This window comes from Colius striatus, chromosome 10 (assembly GCF_028858725.1).
Source record: "Colius striatus isolate bColStr4 chromosome 10, bColStr4.1.hap1, whole genome shotgun sequence".
Classification (NCBI taxonomy): Eukaryota; Metazoa; Chordata; class Aves; order Coliiformes; family Coliidae; genus Colius; species Colius striatus.
Genome location: NC_084768.1, coordinates 19,324,318 through 19,340,051, shown reverse-complemented (window position 1 = coordinate 19,340,051; position 15,734 = coordinate 19,324,318). Strand labels below are relative to the sequence as shown.

Below are 15,734 nucleotides of genomic sequence, written 5' to 3'. Positions count from 1 at the left end.
GTAAAATCTGTATCAATGCCACCTATTATTATCAGCTGGGATGTCATCAGCCATGTTATCATGTAGTATCAGGTTGCTTTTCAGAAGGTAATTTCTTTTGAAGAGATATGGCATCATGAGTTAATGAGGCATCAGTAACACTTCACTGTCCTCCTGGCAATTTGGGGCTTCCAGTCAATCTGCTGTCTCATAATACTGTTTGAGTTAGGGATAAGAAAGAATCAAGGAACAAAGACAGCATTTAGGTTACAGTAATGTGCCTGACAAGAAATATGATATTTCTAGAAACACTTTAAATGACTTTAAATATTTGCTGTATATCCATTTCTTGAAGCTGCTTTTGAGCGCTGACAATGCTGACAAGCTACAAAGTGCTCCAAAATGGTACAATCAAGTAATTGCTGGTGAGCAGCCTTACGTGCTCTGCGTTACATGTCATGAGCGTGCTGCTGTCATCTGCCTGAAGTACGGGTCCTGGGCCAGAAGCCTGTGGGCAAATTGGAGACTTCTGAGCCAAAGTGTTGAGTCAACTGGGCAGTTTCTGTTTGTAACTTAGGAAAAATTAACTGACAGCACTCTGTCAGTGACTTGAAAATAAATTCTAGGAGTAATCTTTGCTTTTCTTCCAGATCATATACCTTCTGTGTGTCAAAGGCAAACAGAAAAACTGATTTGTCTTAAACATTTGGCTGTTATTTAGGACATGGATGGTATTAGTTAAGGTATTCAAGTGCCTAGAAAAACAGAAGCCTGATTGAGGCATTTGGAGAGTTCTCGGGAGTAAGGGATACATATGCATCACATGTCAGGATTTTTATGCTTTTATCCAGAACAAGGTGTGGGGCTCAGGACAGCTGTAACTCCCCATGGATATCTGCTAAGGCAGTGTTTCATGTCCACTAGATGGCCCGTGACATTGCTGCTCAGCATCGCTGTGTGAAAAGCAGGCAGCCATCTATCACCCTCAATGAAGGAGTTCTGGGGAAAGACGTTAAAAAAAAGAAGAAGAAACCTGAGAAAGGCTTCATGACACAAGGTTAGTTACTCTGCAGTAAACACTGAAAGCTTCTTAAGTGCTGAGACATTTCAAAGGAGAATGTTGTTTCTTGGTGCAGCTTGTACAAGCACTCATCCATTTGTGTCTAACTGACAGGTCTTAAAATGTACTGTCTGCACAGATCTTTCATGTCATGATAGGTAGTGTTTCAGTATTGTCTTATAAGTTAGTCTTAAAAGTTATTTTGAATCATTACTATGATTTAAATATGAATTTATGTACAGACTATGCAAGATAGCTTGGAGTACTCACAAGCCTGTTCAGTGAGGGTCTATGAACATGAAAGCTCCAGGAGAGTATGGTTTTCTAACAGAATTTGCCCATCAGCACAGAAGGGTTCACTTGCAGTCCTTGACAAATTTAATTTCCTATGTTAATAACTGTCCTTTCTTCTACCATAGTCAAAATAAAAAGTCCCCACACACACCCACCACCTATCACAGCCCTTCCTCAGTGCAACCAACCCTTTGTTATCACTTTCATGCTGCTTCAACAGTATCCTCATTCAAACCACTCTTCTGACCCTGCCAGCTACTGGTCTGGATATTGATGCCTACCAGGAGAGCAAGCAAACGAAGGGCGCTGTGCTAAGGGAGGAAAGGAGCTGGGTGTACAGTGTTGTAGCAGAAAAGATGAGTGTGTCTGTGTGTGGAGACAGCTCACTACAGTACCTCAGACATCCCGATTTTTCTTTTATTTGGCCCTGTGTTTTTGTGTTAGGTAATACCATGTAACTAACCACCCTCACAGATCATAACTATGTGGCCAGTCCTTGGGTATGTATCTGTGAATTGTATATAGGAACACATTAACAGTGCTGAGGTTTTGCAACAACCATATCCATGGTTCATGGTTCATGGGGGACATGGAACAAGTAGATTATAGGGCTTCTTCAGTAATTGTTTTCCTGTCTGATATATTTCTCTAAGTACTACAGCTGCACCACCCTTCCCAAGCATCTGTTTAAGGCATGAAAGGTTGTAGAAGGGTATGCTAATAAGAACATTAAGAATGTTGTTGTTGTTGTTGTTGCCTTTTTCTGTGGAAAATGTTGCCTCTACCAAACAAAAATTATTACAAGTCTTTGCATCTGCTGAGAATTGCAAATTAGTACTCAGCTTGCACAGTGTGATCACTTGATAAAGCACATTTGCTGAGGCAATATGAGGTCCCTGAGCAGTGCTGGTGATGATTCAGGCTTTTAGGCATTCATCTGCAGGTGGGTCGATAGGAGTGTTTTGCCACCAGAATTCCAGGGTTGCCTTAATTCATGTTTAGGAAACTAATTTTTTTGGTTCCTAATTTGAAATCTTACCCGGTCATTGGACAGCGTGGGAGTTCTTTAGTTTGCAGATGGAAGCTCTTCTTGTGTTTTCTGTTTTCTTACCCAGAGAGGTTTGTAGCCAGAGAGCTGACATTTAGATGAGGGATAGCAAATGCTTCAGAGCACAACAATACACTGCAGTACCTCTATCAATACCTCTGAGACTGACCTTATCCCACCTTAGATTCCTCTGATGACTTACTGTACTGCATTTGAAGTAAAATAACCACTATGATAGTCCAGAACAAATAAAGGCTACATTAACCAGAGGAAAATTACCCTTATCTTGTTTTTCTAGATGTGCAGCTAAAATATGGCAGAAGGACAATCACAGAATCATTTAGATTGGAAAAGACCATTAAGACTCTGGACTTAGCAATACTTCCTCTCCATCCTCTTTGCTTTGTATGCTAGTTTTGCCTCATACCTCCATCACCTCTGTCTCCTTCCCTCTTCACATTGCCACTTGTGCTTAGAATACAGTCAGTGGCACCTTTAATTCACTTTTATAAATCACACTGAAAACTGCATTTTGTTCCATTACAATAATCTCTTGGTGATTGCACACCTGGTATTGTTTTGAGTTGTACACACTTCAGAATTTAGTCTTTGATCTTGTAAGTAAGCCAGAGGGTACAACTTCTTGGAGGACTGGTGCTCTGTGTTATAAATTTAGGATGACAGGGATCCAGCCTTGCTTTGGACCACTTTGGTAAATGCCCATGTGCCCTGGCAATGAATGGTGTCATGCTGTATGCAATGGTCCTGAATAATTAAATTACTTTGAAATGCCAAAGTTTGGTCTAAAATGCTGTTATTGTTGTGTTCTACAAATTCTGAATAGATTCTCCCTTGGCAGGGCTTTTTATTTAATTATGCAAGAACTGTAAGTGATTTATCTTTCAAATGACATTATGTTTCTTCCTCACATGGTTATGTAATATTAAATATCCATGCTTTTCAGCTTCCAGCTCTAATGTTATTTCTTTAAAAAATGCTCAGTAGCATGAAACCACTCTAAAGAAAAGTGTAATGGTACAACTGAAGCAGGAAAAAGCATCAGGGTTCTGTAAGATGTTTCTGTGAACGCATCTGTATGTGTGTGCACAGGATAGACCCCAAGACAGCAACACAAACATTTGTAATGAAACCTCACTTAAATTTAAATCTTGTTCCTTCAGTTAAATATGCAAATATTTCTGTTCTCTTTGCAAATTCCGCCTCTCTGCTCATTACCAAACCTTTCAGAAAAGACATAAGCCCAAATCTTCCTCCAATCAGGCTCCTAATGTGTTTTATGTAGTCTTTATTTAGACTGTAAACTTGCCGAAGTAGGAAATGTCTTATAGAAAAACAACTACACTGTCTTATTTCACATCCAAATTCTTCTCTCATACCAGCTGTGTGTGTTTGCCTAGCAGCAAGTCTTCTGTTAATGAATGACTTGCTCTCATTAGCTCGTCAGGCTGGATATGTAGCCTGTAGTTCCCATTCATACAGAGCAGTGTCTTTTCCTTGTAGCTTATGGTAAATCAAACAATGAGATACACAAAGCCTTCTGTCTGAGTCTGACCTTTGTACTTGTAATAATTAACTAACACAGGATGCCAAAACAAAGTCGCTAACTGCTGGTTAAATGTATTTAACATAAGCAGAGTCCTATGGACTAACTGGTGTGGGGATTGTTGCAGGCTACCACTTCCATGCCTTCTTTAAAAGGGGGAACATTAAGTCCCTGGTCAGCAGAGCCAAAGGAGTTGCACTCGATACATTTGTTTTGTGAAGCTGAGGTCCACAGTGGATTCTCTGATACCTCAGAGGTTTTCAAAATGAGGCCCTGAGTAGCCTCATCCAACTTTGAAGTTGGCTGTGCTTTGAGCAGGAGACTGGACTAGAAGAGTTCCAGGGATCCCTGTCAATTTAACTTCTTATTCTATTAAAAGGTGAGTTCATCTGCTGGTTTAGCATTAGTTAAGACTCTGTCCTCTAACTAGGCTGAATTTTTCACCAAACTCATGGGAACGGAGTATTTCTGGAACCTCTGTCTCTCTCATTTGCATAAAATTGGCCAACAGGTTCAAAAGTTACTGGGAGGTAAAAGACAGCTGGGGCAGACAGACAGACACTCCCCCCCCACACATAGGCAACTGTATAAGCTCTGGTTTCTTAAGAAAACTTTGCTTCCCTTTATGTTTGTGCGGAAAACTTGTCAAGTGTGCCTCTAATGAGCCCTGAAGTCATGCTACGTACTCCCAGCTGCAGCCAACCTGAAATAATACCTCCCCAGAGCCAACAGCACATTTCATACAGCTGAGGTATTTACTGTGCAATCTGAACTATGCAGAGAAGTTGAGACATTTAGGAGCAAAACCCAGGCATCTTCTTTCTGATAGTCAGAGATTATATTGTCATGCTCACATGAGTGTGTGTTTAAGTCTGCCTGGTGCCTTGTCCATCTCTGCCAGCAGACACAGGAATATGTCTGTTACCTCTGTGTCATCCTCCACTTTCTCATAGCTGAGAGTGACAGAAAGGGGAATTTGACCTCAGCGTGCTAGCGACCGCCTGGCTGTCTGCCTTTCCCTTTTTGTCTACTCTTTCTTAGGATGTAGTCACACTACAAAATTACCTTGAGTCATCTGTTTTGGAAGTTTTTCCCAAGGGTTGCCTGTGACATACTAGGATAGACATACTAGGCTCATTAATAATGTGTGCTGTTGGGGGAGATGCTGATATGGCGTGAATCCGTGGTGGATTGTACGTGCTTCCAAGACTGCCATTTACCTGAGCCCGCTTCACATCCCTCCCCAGTGTCTCTTCTTCAAGGGACTAGTTCTACAGCTTCAGTCCACAAAGCCTGCCTGATCAGCCAAGAGATCTCTTGAGCAGCCATGGCAGCAGGTTATTCTGTTCCGTTTCTCTCATTTTGCAGAGAACACATCTATTTTCCTCTGCTTTTGATGACTCTGGAAAACATTCCTTTTGTGTTCCTGGGGAAGAGCTTCAGAGAACTTCTATTTTCTGCCTCACAGAGAAGCAGAAACTGTGAAAGTATCAGTATTCTCTGTTTTGTATGTTCCCTGGAGCTGTGATACTGCACAGTCTGAAATAGAGACTCAGCCTCGGAGGTTTGGTAGTGATGCATTCAGTCTCAGCATGGCACATGCTCATTCCTGGAGAGTTACTGAGTTAGCGTTTATAGTTCTACACTTTTCCTCTGAGTAGATGAAACCCTCAGATTTTCCCTCAGCACCAAGGTCTTGCGTGTTGGATTCTGTTCTCATGACAGCTTACTTGGAATGCTACCAGAAAGCTTTCAGCCTCAATCTTTGCTCCTAAAATCAGACTACAGTAGCATCACAGCAGTGATTCTCCCATAACTTGATGCCTGATGAGCAGGCAACAGGAAAATGAGGTCTTGTTAGACATATTTTCAACATAATAAAAGACAGTACTGCACTGAAGATGGGTGATTGTTGTTGTAGGCACTGGAAGCCTTTTGCATCTGAGTAAACGAGCTCACTAATAGGAAGCAAGGAGCAAGCAGTCAGTGAGGAAAGCACAAGTGGAAAAACAGTGGGGAGTGTGCGCTGCTGATTGTTTCGTTGGTGCTATCTTGCATCCCTACTTTTAGAAAAATACTTTAGTGCTAAAAGATGAAGTGAATTCACTCAAGGTTTACCTTGTTTTCTGGTTGATTTGTCAATTTATGTTTCTCCAGCCACTTTATGCAATGAGAGAACTTTTTGTGTGTGGGCAAGGGTTGAACTAACAGGAATATTTTAACTATATTTCATATTAACTTGACAGTGAAGACAAGATTTCTCTTGCATGACCTACATGCCTGAACTCAGAATCCCTCTCCTGGGCCTGCCATCTTCAGATTTAAATCCTTTAAACAAGCTCAAGTTTTCATCTCCTCATCCATATTTCCAAAGCAAGTAAGCCTCAAGGCACTAGGCCAACAACGGAATAGTGCTGAGCACAAAGATGTTTTTGTAACCACATCAGCTCAGCCCAATGCAGATCAGCTGCAGCAAACCCTGGAGAATGCTTCACCTCCCCATGGAGTTCCATTCTAACCTCCTGGTTTTTGCTAGTCCTCAGCTGATAGCAAAAGCTCCTCTTTCAGCTTTGTAACTCTGACTTCTTTTTTTTTGCCACTTTCAGTGAAATGCTGTTGAGAGCTGCCAGAGACTCAGCTGTGACATAGATCTATCTGAATTCAAGGTTTTGGAAGTGTTCCTTCGTGTTTGTCATCTCCTTCAATAAGTACTGCATTGTACCAAGTCTGTACATTCTTTACTGCTGTACTTGTTGCTATGGCCAGAGGTGCCAAGTTTCAGTCCAGTTCTTTTAGGAGACTAGACAGAGATCTGGATTTTCTTTCTTTCTTTCTGCTTTGTTTATGCTCCTGGCCTGTACTGTGTTCTCCCTCACCATCACCCAAAACTTCTTTCGAAGGCAGGAAGGTTGCAAGCCACTGCCCTCTCCACTCTCTCAACTTACATAGCCGGCAGCTGTCTCTCCTTGGCCTGAATCATGTATCAGAGAAGCAGCCACATTGATGGATTCCCTCTTTTGCCAGATGTTTCCAAAATCAGGGAGAAGTAGAAAGGAACAGATGGGAATTACCTTGAGCAGAGCAGAGGGAAGCTTTTGGCAGGGGAGCTACAAAGGCATGGCATTGTTGGTCTGTAGCAAGCTTGGGAAAGGCTCTTACAGAAGGGAGAGCAGCCGGACACGCTGCCTCATTGCCATGGAAACTGCCAAAGAGCTGGCTGGGCAGATTTAGAAATGCCTCCTGCTTGGGACTGCTTTTGGTAGATGTTACCTCTCTTTGCATAGATTAAAACAAGGTAGAGAAGAGGAAATGTCCAATGCTGAAAGCTGAAAGTACATTTTCTTTCTTAGTTTAGAATGGAGAGTCAATCTTCCATGGCTTTATGAAGATATTTGTTCTCCCCTGAGAAATATGTTCTGGTTTTGGTGGGGATTATTTTTCCCATGTCCTCATATTTTAGGAGATCTTTCATTACAAAGATCAACCACTTTCAGCATTATGATTCTAGCTGCCACTTTGATACTCCTAAACTTCTCCATGGTGTTCCCCATGTGTCTTGCAACCACACGACTTTTCTCTCGGTAAGATCTCTCCTTGATGACCCTGTGGATCTCCTGCTCCCTCAAAGAAGCTCATCTGTTCTCATCACAGCACCTCAATGCTTTTTTCCCCACATCTTTCAAATCCAATACCTCTCCCACGGGCTCATAATGTTTTTTTAATATAGTCTATAGGACTACAAAAAGAAACCCCATTACAGCTTATGTATAAAAGCCTTGCCCTAAGAACATGCTTCTGCTTCTACAGCTGAGGAGTGGAGAGCGCCATGGAAATCTTCCACATTAGAAAAGTGGAAAAGTTGATTGCTGCACATGGAAAGTTGCCAGTTACTACTACCATAACCTATATTTTGCAAACAACTGTCTTAGGAATCATCCTGAATCAGTCATGGAATCATAGAACAGTCAGGATTGGAAGGGACCTCTAGAAATCATCTAGTCAAGTCTGCCTGCTAAAGGAGGTTAACCTAGATCAGGTTGCACAGGAACACGTCCAGGCAGTCATTCATAACCACTAGCTCTCTTCCATGTTCATCAGCCATCAGCAAGTTTATACTGTAACAAATAAACGGGAGACCACAAAATGATAGAAAATACAGGCTTACACTGTTTCTCCACGTTAGTAGCTATGGGGACAGCCATAGCAAACTAATTGGTATTTAGTTAGGAAAAAAGAGAAAGGATGCATGTTTGAGTGAAATATGAAGAGTAGTAAGCAGTCATTAAACTAGGTGTAACATGTCTACTCTTCCACCTGCTGTGTCTTAACGTCACAGGGAAGGGTCCCAGCTGTGCAACACAGCTGGCAGTCTGTGCAGTCACCAGGAATATGTTCAGTTGCTACTGTAGGAAGGGGAAGGAGATGCCAGGCAAGTTCAGTGCTGTGTTTCCACAAAAATATTTAGAAAGCCTTTATATGCAGGAGAATCAACACAAGTAACTAGACATGTTTGTTTTGGAACTAATCTCTGAAGTCACTCTTCCAGGGCTGACTGCACATTTAAAGCTGTATTTTCCCGCTCAAACAACTTCAGAGACCCTCTCATTGAGGCAGTTCAATATTTTCATGCAGTTTTAATAAGCAGCACAATATGCTGCAAAATCTGAGATTGGTTTGAGCTGGTGTCACAAGGAGAATGATTGTGGTTAGGACCCAGGTGAAATTCTTTCTGAGCCTAACAGAAAGAGAAAGCTGGTATGTTGCAGCAGGTAAAGAATAGTTTCAGAAAACACAGTTCGGCTTAGCAGGTTCAATAGTAGTTAGACCTACACAGATTCAATACCTTTGATAATTTGATGTTTAGCCAGACTAGAAAGACCTTCTTCTTTTTAAATATACTGAAGAAATAACCTCCTCAATTTAAACAAAGAACTTTAGTAGGGAGAGAAAGGAAAGAATTATTTGCTTCTCCAAAAATAATGCAATTTTCCCTTTTTAGCAATGGAATCACAGCAATTAAGTTGGCTGGTGCACCTTCTTCTTGGTTATGGCAAGAAACTGAACACTTATTTCTGAGCTTGGAGAGGAAGCCAGCAACCTGCTAGCTGGCAGTAGGATCTCACTGGTTTTTCTTTTTAAGTATGATTTTACTTCAGTGGCAAAAAGCGAGTGATGTCTGAGTGAGGATACCACTGCCCTCTGCTGAGATAGATGCAATTGTTTCTTTCCAACTGTTTCATCTGCCAGCAAAACCAGCAGCTTCCTTACTGAGAAAGTAACTGAGCAAGGAATTGCTCACTGAAGCTGGGAGTTTATTTCCTCCTGTTTCTATCTTTTCTCCAGAGTTTGCTGATCTGAATCTCTTTCAGCAAATATTTGGAAAGTTCTGGTGCCTTATACAAAGAGGAGTAATGGCAATTACACACAAAATCTTGACATGATGATAGCAAGAACTGTGAAAACTTGAACCAGAGTTTTTTAAAAGCAGTCTTTATGATTTATAAACACTTCAGTCATCCTTAACAATGTGATATCTGCTGGAACTAGTTTTTTTATTTTCCTGCCAAAATTCTATCGTGTGTTATCAGATCAGGCTGAAATCCTCTACAGTTTATTAATTTTTAATTTTTTTTTCTTGGTTGCAGAACTTGCCTAACTGAATGTTGGCCTCAGTCTTACATCCACACCACTTCTTTTTCTGGTTATGCAAAAATGGAAACTCATTCGTTGCCACATTTACATCTGGCTTTACTTTGTAGATTTACTCTCATTGTGTTTGCTTTTTTAAAAGTCAAAGATGTAACAATATTTTTAACCACTTGAGGGAGCCCTTTCATTTACACGTTAGGATATTGCTGTTGTGTGTTCACATCTGGAAATTCTAAACCATACTTTTAAACAGCTTATTATGGGACATACTACACTTTACTGGAATATGTGAACACATTGAAGTTCTCATGTGACTGACTTTAAAGCTCGAATAGAAGTTTTACAGGAATTAATCACTCTGGTTAATTAATGCAGGCATCAGAAAGAGCCACAGTACTAGCTCCTTGGGCTGACACTAAAATCTTACAATAAGAAATAAATTTGAGTTTCACAGAATTAAAAGCAGGCAGTGTTAATCACATCTGTTTTGCAGCAGTGCTAAATATGACAGAAAGGAGCAAGACCAGGCACAGCTTCTATAGAGCGGTTGTAAAAGCTGCAACCCTCTGCCTCACCTCTTCTCAATGTCCCCACCTTTTTATAGCACTGGCCAGTGCAGGCCATACTGCTGCCTCCCCAGTGCCTCCCCTGGGCTACACAGACCTCACTAGTTATTGTGTAGATGTGTCCATCGACCCCGAGCAGCACCTATGCATTAACAGCAGGAGGCTGTGCTGCTGTTCAGCAAGATCTCAAACAGCTTGAGAGTTGGGCAGAGAGGAGCCTCATGAGGTTCAACAAGGGCAAGTGCAGAGTCCTGCACCTGGAGAGGAACAACCCCATGCAGCAGTACAGGATGGGGGTGACCCACTGGAGAACAGCTCTGTGGAGGGAGAACTGGGAGTTCTGGTGGGCAGCAAACTAACCATGAGCCAGCAATGTGCCCTCATGGGCAAGAAGGCCAATGACATCCTGAGAGGCATGAAGAAGACTGTGGCCAGCAGGTCAAGGGAGGTTATCCTCCCCCTCCGCCCTGGTGAGGCCTCATCTGGATTGTTGTGTTCAGTTCTGGGCTCTCCAGCTCAAGAGAGACGGGGAGCTGCTGGAGAGAGACCAGGGAGGGAGGACTTTATCAATGCTTATAAATACCTAAAGGACCAGTGTCAAGAGAATGAGGCCAGTCCTTTTTTCTGTAGTGCCTAATGACAGGACAATGGGTAATGGGCACAAGCTGGAACACAGGAAGTTCCACTTGAACACAAGGGAAAACTTGTTCCCTGTGTGAGTGAGGGAGCCCTGGCACAGGCTGCCCAGAGAGAGTGTGGAGTCTCCTTCTCTGGAGGTTTCCAAACCCACCTGGACGTGTTCTTGTGTGACCTGATCAAGGGGAACCTGCTTTAGCAGGGGGTTGGACTGGATGATATCTAGAGGTCCCTTCCAATCCTTACCATTCTGTGAACAGCAAAGGCTTTTCTTGACATTTCCTCCTTATCTGCTAGGCATGACGCAGGCTCAGCCAGCAACCACTGCATCCAGCATGTCTGCAGTCCCAGGCAAAGGGACAGTACATTATGCATGAACAAGAACTGTAAGGGGTTACACAAACTGCCTTAAGCAGGGAGAAATAAAGAAACAGAAAAAGAAAGGAAGAGAAATGAGTTTAACAAGCAGTGCTGCAGAAGTCAAGTTGCTGCCTGGCACTGGGTTAGGTGAGAGCAAGTGAAGATGAAGCAAAAGTTGGGGTGTCAGGGCCACAGGTTCCCATGTGAATACATGGGAACTACCACGCAGTGATTCAGCCAGTACACAGGAACAGCTGTGGTTAGGCAGTTGTTGAGCAATGGAACCTGTAAGATTAATGTAAAAAGACACTCCAGAAAAGATTGCAAGCACACTGGTGACAAGCCAAGTAAATAATGTACCTGATGAAAGAGTGAAGCAATTTATACCAGTGAAGACAACAGCAGTTGATGGACAGTTAGTGGCAGGATTTCACCATTGATGAGCAGCAGGTCAACAGCCTCTGTACAAAAGCTAAGGTAGGCTGTGAAGCAGCTCTGCTAGGGAAAGAGCAAGAGACGGGGGAGGTTGCTCAGTGCCTGTCACACTGTGCTGCTTTGGGCTTGGAGATTGGTCAAAAGGTGCTAATAAAACATCGTGGCACTGACCCACACCCTCTTTAGGACAAAACAGAAAAGCAAACTGACTAGCTCTGAAGGTTAGATGCACATTTCTTTCTATTAGAGGTATCTCATTTTCCTACCACCCAGAGTTAAGGTTTTACTAATTTAATGACACAGTTTCATAACAATTTGTTGAACTTTGGGAAATTTTTCAATGCAGTTTGTTGTTGGTTTGTTTTTTTCTCTTTTCCACTTGCTGATCCAGTCAATGCTGGCACCATGGGACACTTCAGTTTAAATAGCTAGCTCGGCATTTTCAGCATGAGGGCACTAGTGATCGTGTATAGCCTAACTCAAGAGTGTCTCTAAGCAGCATTGTGTTAAAATCAACTTCTTGAGAACAGAGGCAAAGTTCTGTGAAAATTCCTGGGGCTATCACCCATGCAGTTCAGCAATGAGAGGATTTTTAGGTTTTTTTTAATTTTTACAACAGTTTTCCTATAAAGCAACATGTAAGATATGTGGTGGGATAGTAGTGTGAACACACATTGCAAACTAAGTATGTTTCAGACTCAGTGGCTCTGCTCCGAGTCCCCACAGACCTTTTAAATCACCTTCTGAACAGCTCCAGCAGAGTTACACATTTAAAAGTGTGTCTTGGGTGTGTGCTGCTCAAAACAAATTTGGTTTATTAACAGGCCTGATAAGGTGAAATGTGATAAAAATGTTTCAATACCTCATTGTGGCTTCCTACCTTGATTTAGGGCAACCTTTCAATGTGCACCTGGATACGTAGCATACATATCAGCTCTGCAGATGTGAGGCGAAAGAAAGATATGTACTTGCCAGTAGAAAATATGTGGCTTAGCTGTCCTGACTTTGGGAAAACTTTCCCATTTACGTGGTGAGATGCAGCTACCGAGAGGTTACTAGAGTTTGTTGGCTGGTCACGTGTTCCTGTGACTCACCACCTGTCACGAGCCTGTGTCTGTTTGGGGAAAGAGAGAAAGCTAGGGTGCAAACCCCAGCCTTTCACCCAGTTTTTGACTCTCTGGAGTACAGGCTAGGAATGGAAGGCTCCACGTCAAACCATGACATCAAGCCAGGCCCCCTTCTCTGCTTCCTCTCTGACTGGTGAGCTGTCTCCACGGCAAAACATGTGAGAGTGGACACCTCCTTGCCACAAAACTCCCTCTTCTTGGGCTACAGAGTGCTGCTCAAGTTGAAAGGCACTCTATTTTTACTCGCCTTTAAAAAATATTTGCCCTACCTCCTGTAAAGCTGTTTTGAAGAACCTCACTGAGGAGGATGTGTGCTTCCCCAGGGGAAGCACTTGTTGAGCAATCCTTGTGTTCCATCTGAAGGACAAGGACAGATAAAGCCACCGGGTCCTCCAGGCCTCCAGCCTTGACTTTGGTGTCCTCCCAGTTCCTTGAAATAAGTTTTCCGTGGGGAGGTGAGGGGGAGGATGTACTCAGGGCAAAAGCAGACCTGTCCTTGCATGCTGACTGAGCACCCCCTGGGCTGGGTGGTCACGGCAGTCCCATCTCCCTGGGGATGGGCTGCACCTCTCCCTCACTGTACTTTCTGCCTCAAGAGAACCAGGGTACAGTGGCGGCGTGTGGCCCAGCCTGCCACAGCACCTGACAGGGTAGCGGGGGGGGGGGGCGAAAGGCAGGAATCTGTGCGTGGGCAGTGGGTACGGTACTAGTGAGGGCACGGGTAGGCAGTGTGTACAGTGGGAGTGAGGGTGCGGGTCAGGAGTGGGGAGTGGGTACGGTACTAGTGCGATCATGGGTAGGCAGTGGGTACAGTGGGAATGGGGGCACGGGTGAGGATGGTGGGAATGGGGACGCTGATGAGTGGGGATGGTGGGAGTGAGGGCGAAGGCGGGGAGTGGGAACGGTGGGAGTGGGGGCGCTGATGAGGAGCGGGGACAGTGGGAGTGAGGGCGAAGGTGGAGAGTGGGGACAGTGGGAGTGAGGGCGAAGGTGGAGAGTGGGGACAGTGGGAGTGAGGGCGAGGGCGGGGAGTGGGGGCGGACGGTGGGAGTGGGGGCGAGCATGGGGAGTGGGGACGGTGGGAGTGGGGGTGAGCATGGGGAGTGGGGACGGTGGGAGTGGGGGGCGAACGCGCTCGCCCCCGCGCCGCGCGCCCCCTCCCCGTGCCCCGCGGCACGCCTCCCAGCCAATAGGCGGCGCCGCCGCCCCCCGCCGCCCTCCTCTCTGCGTGGTGACGTGCGCGAGCCCTGCGACCAGGCCCTGGCGCGCGGGCGCGCGCGGAGGCGGGAAGCTGCTGTGGGGAGCCGGCGCGCGCGTGGAGGCAGCGGCTCGGCGGCTCTGAGGTGCCGGTCCCGTGGGGTGAGGATGGCCGCGTCCTCGGCTGCGGCCCGGCCGGCTCTGCGGGAGCGGGTTACCTTCGTCCCGCCGACACCGGCGGCTTTAGGCCCGGCCTGCCTTCGGCAGCACAGGCGTCCCCCCCGGCGCGCTGCTGCTAAGGAGGGAGGGGGATGCTGTGGCCGGAGCCTTTTCGCGGGGCCATGCGGCTTAGAGGAGGGAGGCAGCGCTCCGCAGGCCTCCGGGATGGGGCTGGGCTGGGCTGGGGTGGAGGTGGGTCTCGTCGCTGATAGCGGGCACCACCAGATCCCACTTCCGTGCTTGTTTCCAGGGCGTGAGTGGAGAAGGGAGTTGCGGGTGTGCAGGGAACATCGGCAGTACTTCAAGCAGTTCTCATTGTTATCTGCAGGTTTCGGTTGTTGGATTATTTGGTTGTTGAGGGTTTTTTTTTTTTCCCACCTGGATGTTTTGCACGTCGCGGATGAGCAATGAAATGACCTTAACTTTGTTTTAGTGCCTGCCTAGTTGGTGAAGAACTCTGCTGTTACCAGGGATGCAGCACACCGGCTCTACAAATTAAACTTATGCCCAAGGAAAACCTTGAAGATCTGAAAAGTGTTTGGTATAAGCCTCTTATTTAGCTTAAGCGGTGTTGGAGGTAGAAAATGTGCCCTCAGTGTGCTACCAAGCCTTTTAAAATGCAAATACGCACTTCCTATATATGTTGCTTTTCTCCACAGGCATGCTTATAATTGCCAGTATTTCAAAAGGGAAGATGGAGAAACTCAGTCTTTCTGAGATCTTTCACAAGTACTGTAACGCAGTCACACCTATAACATAAGGGAGTTTCTGCAGGACATTTGGGTAATGGGATGCATTTGTGTTTCTACATGTCCTGGAGGTGCCTAGAGTGGGGTAAAAGGAGTGACTGGTTACTAATTTTGAGAAATGATTTCCTTCAGTGGAGGAGACCTTGAACATTTTTGACCTGTCATGGTATTGTGTTGTGACTGATGTGGCTCTAGCACAGATTTGAGGGAAGGTCTGATGACCCCTTTAGGCACTGATGTGCTCATGGGTGCTTAGTACTGTTAATGTTATACCTCCCATTGTATGGAAACTAGTGAGGAAAATATTTGATTTTGTAGTTTTGCCTTAGTACAGTTCTTGTTTCATGTGTAAAAGGCTTTGTTGTGATTACTTATCTGAATTAAATAACTCTTGTTTTTTTCTCCCACACATTATTTTCTTTCTCCCATCTTGCAACTCTTCTAACTCCTTTCTATTAGCTTTTCAGCCAGGTACTCTAAGTACTCTGCACTGCAGAGGAAGGAGTGCCTTCTTCACTCTTGAAGAAGTTGAAAGTTGTGCTGAGTTGAACTTGTGGTCCTGTGTTAGAGATGGAAAACCTGTATCTTTAAGTACAGATGTGGCTTACAAGAACAGCTTAACTTGGATCAGGAGGCAGTGGAAAGGCCTGCTGGTGGCCCAGGGAGTAGCTTGCTAGTCCATGAATGTAATGCTTGGATTTTCCCTCTGCTGTTCTGTAGACCGTATTATGTGATAAAAGTGATCAGTTTTTACTTTCTGGTAGCATTTTGTTGGTGTCTCTCATGTAAGAGCAGAAAGATTTTGAAATGTATGCTTGTTCAGGATCTCCATATAGTTGTGAGCCCCAAGT

The 15,734-nt window shown here is 44.6% G+C and overlaps 1 protein-coding gene across 11 annotated transcripts in view; it reads left to right on the top strand.

Annotated features, from left to right (window-relative positions):
* Positions 1-15,734, top strand: part of SOAT1 (sterol O-acyltransferase 1) — a 46,568-nt gene that overhangs the window by 2,451 nt on the left and 28,383 nt on the right. For 3 of the 11 annotated variants that reach the window (XM_062003989.1, XM_062003985.1, XM_062003986.1), the window contains one exon: positions 904-1,036. The gene's annotated coding sequence lies outside the window, so the exon portion shown is untranslated. Of the gene's footprint in view, positions 1-903; positions 1,037-12,781; positions 12,852-13,973; positions 14,078-14,586; positions 14,676-15,734 lie in introns of those variants that run through there. The other 8 variants (XM_062003988.1, XM_062003993.1, XM_062003983.1 and 5 more) reach the window with 6 other exon arrangements.